Below are 6,081 nucleotides of genomic sequence, written 5' to 3' on the forward strand. Positions count from 1 at the left end.
GTTTTATGCGGGTATCGAGTTACGGGATCCCGCAAAGCGAAACACAATCTGTCTTTGTTGTGTCAGCGGCAAGAAGACCCTCCTCTCACGGCGTGAGGTGAGACGAATTAGCCAACCAACTCACTCCTTCCACAACATGTTTGTTTTTCAACCAAAAACAACTATTAGATTCATGGTGTAATGGTTAAAACAGGCCATTGAGCTGACTCCTAACGGTATAATTTCTTAATTAACATTTCTCGGTGCTCTTACGCGGGAAATAACAGTTTATATTACGCGACTTCCGATGGCAAGCAACACGTCGCGCTAGCCCACACCGGATACGCGCTGGCGTACCTTTTAGATACAGATGTATTATCCGCGAGGATTTGGCGTTAAGTATCTTCTTTGGATGAGCCTCACACCAAGTTAAAAGTAAAAGTTGTATTCTTTTTTTAGCTGCAAATAGGTGGGGAGTTACTAGCGCGAGGTTTCTTGGTTTCGTGGCGTTAGCTTGGTTGATACACACGTCGCTTGGCAAATCTTTTGCCGCGAGGGATGGAGCTAGTAAGCTTGTTTTGTTGACGGCCACTTTTTCAATAGGAAAACGTTAACTTCCGCCAGGGATCCAACCGCGCACTTCACAATGATCCCACATACGAATCGAATTTTACCATGCGGGGTCCACAAACGATAAAATAAGTGCCACAGCTATAGTAAGAACCAGCATAAGTATAAACGCTAAAATAGTAAGAAATAACCTACACAAAAATCCTCACTTAATTTTCAAATTTTGTTTCTAAACACAAGGCGAAAACAATATTTGTCATAGTTTTAATGAAGCCTATGTTATTGGACTTACATTTTTCTAGGTAAGATTGTCTTGTTTATTGTCTATTTCGGACTGCAGGGCTACACTGCGTGGGATGTAAATTGAGACGGGCGGTTAACCTGTTAAGTGTACTGAACCCACCCCCCTCCCCCCATCCATCCCGGTTTTCGGCAATACAAGTTACCAAAGGTACAACTCTGCTCTCAAGTATCCCATCCAATTTCCGGTGATAAAGCGCTAGGGTGTGATACTAGGATTTTTTGAGACAAAGAGCTCATCTATCACAGGGCCTGTTATTGGAAGACTCGCACATACATCATATATGCATTATATGCATCAAATACATATCGTGCGCTTGAGTATGCTTGTGTTTGTCTTCAAATAGACAGTTATTGCTAATAGTAATCAACCCGCCAAAGTAGGAAGGCTCTTAGAACAAGAGATATCTATCTCGACCCTGCTCTACGGTGATGCATGTAATATCTTAAGTGCTAACACTCGCGATCGATACACTTATACAATATGTAGGTAGGATTTTGAATCAGCCGGAGGTCACGCGATAAATTAGAAACGCTTGTCCAAGCTGTCGACAGGGTGCCGTCAACACCTACCCCACGAGAACGATATGATGTATTCACGAACAAGTTCACGGCCTCACCTCTTCCTCAATCTGAACGCAGCGGGCATACGGGCTTAGCGTCAGTTGCAGCTCAGCTTTCTCAGTGGAAAAAGGGACGCGATTATTAAAATACATAGAGTACATTGAACTGGTTGTACAGTAAGAAGGTTAATACAGCCCACCCAAACTGCGTTAGAACTAGAGCACACCTGGTTTATCAATTCGTACGGAAAACGTTTTCAGCTTTTCTTGTTCATAAACGCCATAATGTTAACATATTTCTTCCCAAAAATTCAATCTTTGCAGAACGACGGTTTAGAAAAAAATAGGTCGGGTTCCCCCTTTTCAAAACACACTAGCCATACAAACATCTGCACCAGTCAGGCCAAGACGGAAACATACATGGGTGGATGCAGGGGAAGGGGGGGGGGGGGGGGGTTAGTATATGGTGTCTATGCATTCCATTTCCCATTTTCGACGAATTTCTAATACAGTTTTCCATGCTTATTTTCTAGTTAATCATCATTCTTAATTAAGAAACGGTTATCTTTCATGATAGTAAACGTTAGATAATTCAAATTTGTATTGACTCTCGCCTAGATCTAAAATTGGACTTTGTCTTGTTGAAATGTTAAAGTAAAGTGTGATCATATTTTTGGTGAAATACGGGAAGACCCTCCGTCTTATATTCTCCTGTTGTTCACTATTCATTTGAGGCTATTTTACGAAGTTTGCGAGTTCAAGAATAAATAGCAAACACTTTGGCAACAGGTTAATATTTTACCGGCTTGTTGCTAGTTTGTATATCTATTGTGTGTAGCCTGTGTAGCTCTTTTAATGTGCAACATCATTAATTAATAAATAGTGCAACTAATTAGGAAATTGCCAAGCTTTCTAAACGAATTTCTCAAACAAAAGCGAGAATCTGGGCATATAACGAGACTATGAGCAACATTCTAAACAGAAAAACCCTGTGTTATTCTCTTTACTTTCTAAGAAAAGCATGTAACTTCACTTACGTGAACGAAAATAGCGCGCGCTCACGGGCAGAACTGGATGCGCTATGCAACAATCTGGTCTTTTTGTTCAGCGGCAGCCGAGATCACGTGACTGTTTGGGTGGCAAACTAGCGCGCGCTCAGGCTTTTAGCAGCAAAATAACAACAACAAAAAGCAGCTTATTTAGTGCATGCGATAAAAAGCCAAAACAAATTTTCAGAATTTTTTTTTGTCGCTCTCCGGTGTGACGGGCGCCGCCATTCCTGTGATAATTTGGCTTAAATTTGCCACCCAGAAAGGTCACGTGATCTCTTAGCGCAAGTCCCCTAATATTGACGCACCACCCAGGTGTAGTTTGCTGACGTCATCAGTAGCAGAAATTGTAGCGTCCTCAGCGTTGAGATTCACTTAAAAAGTTAAATGAAGTGTTAAAACGTGAATAAATCGTAAATAGTGCATGGCCACGGGTTGCATTCGCTACCTTAATTATCTTCGCTCTCAGGTGTATGATAAATTATCCAAATGTACAGCGCGTGTAAATGTTAACAATTCATAGATCCGACATGTCAATCACGCGCGAACAAATAGCCAATCAGGAAAGAGATGATGCAATAACAGCCATGTGGTCCCACAAAAAAGTCATCAATCGACGGCTAAAAGATGGGTTTGAGATATGAATTGGGGCAAGCAAATAAGTATTGTCCGGACAGCGTAAAGTACAGTAGCGGATCTAGGGGGAAGGTTTAGAAGGTTCAGCCCCACCTTGGGCTGCCAGAAAGCCATTTGTAACAAAATAAATACCCCCCCCCCCTTCGTCAATGAGCACCCTCCTCCCTTTAGCGAAAAGGTAGATCCGCCCCTGGAGTGCTAGCCCTTGATTCTTTGACCGGCCACTTGTAGAGTAAAAATTGGACTCAAATTGCAGAAAAAAGAATAAAATTTACTAATAAGAAACAAAAATACAAAAAGAAACAAACCACGAACATGAGCATTGTACATTAAACATGTGTTTGTGATCCTATCATACTCCATTTATATATAAGAATGGCACTGTCGTTTGTATTTTTGCTATAAATCTTGACGTTTGACGAATGATTTGGTCTGGAAAAACCGCTTCTGCCTTATATGCGCATTTATTGTTCTTCTGGCCCGTACCCCCCCCCCCACCCCCGGGGAGTCAAGGATCGTCATTTTTCCCAACCTCGTACCCAGGGCCCTCTCCCTTTCCTGTCATTTGGGTTGGCAGGAAATGGCCCTGGGATCGGCCGGTCACGTGACTCCTTCTACACCCAGGATTTCTGGGTGTAATAAACAAGCATAAATTATCCAATATTTATCTTCAAAACAAGATGGCGGCAGAGTAGCTAGCTAAGCTAGCTAAGAATTGTACGATTTTCAACTTTGAATTTGAAGTTATACAAGGACGCGCCTGAAATTTAAAGATTTTAAAGCAAAATAAGTTTCAGTTTCGTTATTTTTACGCGCGCGCTAGAGAATAACGTCATATCAAACAAGCGCGCGCTGTTTTTAAATATTTTATTTTCAACCACATTTTTATGCGTTTGTTGTAAAAAAACAAATCCCAAGCAAAACAAAACAACAACAGTCCATCTGCGGCTCTGCTTTTTCGATGTTTATTTTGAAGTTTGCGCTGCAAAATTTGCATAAATTAGCCTCTTAGGCGCAGACAAGAGACCATGATGTAAGAAAACGAATCCCCCGTATTAGGGTATGTTCCAATGATGACGTCCGTAAAAACTATTTTTAGAACAAGCAGTTATTTTTAGATACGTCTCTGATTGGTTAGCGCTCACGTTTCCTAACAACATGAGTCTTACGCGCGATCACATCTCGAGCAATGTGATCCGGCAAAGGATGTTTTGGAAATCTTTTTGACCGAAAATACCTTTCTTTTTTACGAACGCTGTAAAAATGATCTTCCATAGAGTAGGCTGGAGCCAATCAACCGTTCCTTGAAATGCATAAAGTGCGTGATTTTAGGCTCTGGTGTGAAATTGTACTAGCTTGTGGTGCCCATAACCAAATATGGCGCGGCGAACCATGTATGGACGCTATGAATGGCAAGCTCGCACAATCTAAAAATAGCTTAAATGGACGGCATCATGGGCCACGGGGATTCGTTCTCTTATATCATGGTCTCTTGGCGCAGACCAATCAACACGTAGAACGCAGTGGCCGATCCCAGGGCCATTTCCCGCCGACCCAAATGACAGGAAAGGGAGAGGGCCCTGGGAACGAGGTTGCATTTTTCCATGATTCCCTATGATAGGTGCAGAAGGGGAAACTGCATCTGATAGAGCTGGTGTGCAGGAAGATTCCAGATGACGGGGCGTTGACCGTGAGGACTGAGGCGACCGGTTGGTACTGGCACCGCTAACGAGACCAGTCTGTCTCATAGGGTTATTTTGGTGAGCTTCACACCCACTCGGCCAATCGCTTGGGTGCCTTGTCTAGGGGAGTTACTAGATTAGTGGATAAATGTATGACCAAGCAATCAGGTTTTTCATAACGATTTTTTGCCGCGAGTATCAAATTGACAGGAATCGGTGTTTCTTACTAGGTTTTTTTTTTAAATCAAGAAAAAATAGAGAAGAAATTATTCTATTCTTATTCATTCTATGCGCTGGAGTTTCGTATCCTCCCTTTTATGGTCACTGAAATGCTCTGTACCTAAAGCATCGTGAAACATAGAAGTCTATGTATTCTACATAGGCGAATAGCCGTAGCAGGCCTCACATTATTAAGGGGGGGGCACGATACAGAAACATTAAGAAAATATTGGGGGGGCACAGCCACGCCCCTACTGGTCATCTCCTAATTTTCGAAGATATTGCGGGGCACGTGCCCCCAGTGCCCCACCCCCTGCTACGGCCCTGCAAGCATAAGGCATCTTGTACAAGGAAACTCGCCAGTCCACAAAGTAAAGCATGTTTATCCCTCCAGTTATCCCTCCAATTTTCCCGCTTTTGTTACTAGATCTACTGGCTGAGTTGAGCACCAGCACACACGTGACGATTAATAAAGTTTAGTGCTCACTAGGACGTAAGCGCAAGAGAACCCTCTTGTGCCTGCGCTTGTTTTTGACCGATTCTCACTTGTGTTGCACTTGTGTTTGACCGATTCTCACTTGTGTTGCGCTTGTGTTTGACCGATTGTCACTTGTGTTGCGCTTGTTTTTGACCGATTCTCACTTGTGTTGCACTTGTGTTTGACCGATTCTCATTTATGTTGCGCTTGTGTTTGACCGATTCTCATTTATGTTGCACTTGTGTTTGAACGATTGTCACTAATGTTGCGCTTGTGTTGCGCTTGACCGATTCTCACTTATGTGTGACCGATTCTCACTTGAGTGTTGCGCTTGTGTGTGACGGATTCTCACTTGTGTTGCGCTTGTGTGTGACCGATTCTCACTTATGTTGCGCTTGTGTGTAACCGATTCACACTTGTGTTGCGCTTGTGTTTGACCGATTTACACTTGTGTTGCGCTTGTGTTTGACCGATTCTCACTTATGTTACGCTTGTGTTTGACCGATTCTCACTTGTGTTGCGCTTGTGTTTGACCGATTCTCATTTATGTTGCGCTTGTGTTTGACCGATTCTCACTTATGTTGCGCTTGTGTTTGACCGATTCA

Source organism: Nematostella vectensis, chromosome 6, assembly GCF_932526225.1.
Source record: "Nematostella vectensis chromosome 6, jaNemVect1.1, whole genome shotgun sequence".
Classification (NCBI taxonomy): domain Eukaryota; kingdom Metazoa; phylum Cnidaria; class Anthozoa; order Actiniaria; family Edwardsiidae; genus Nematostella; species Nematostella vectensis.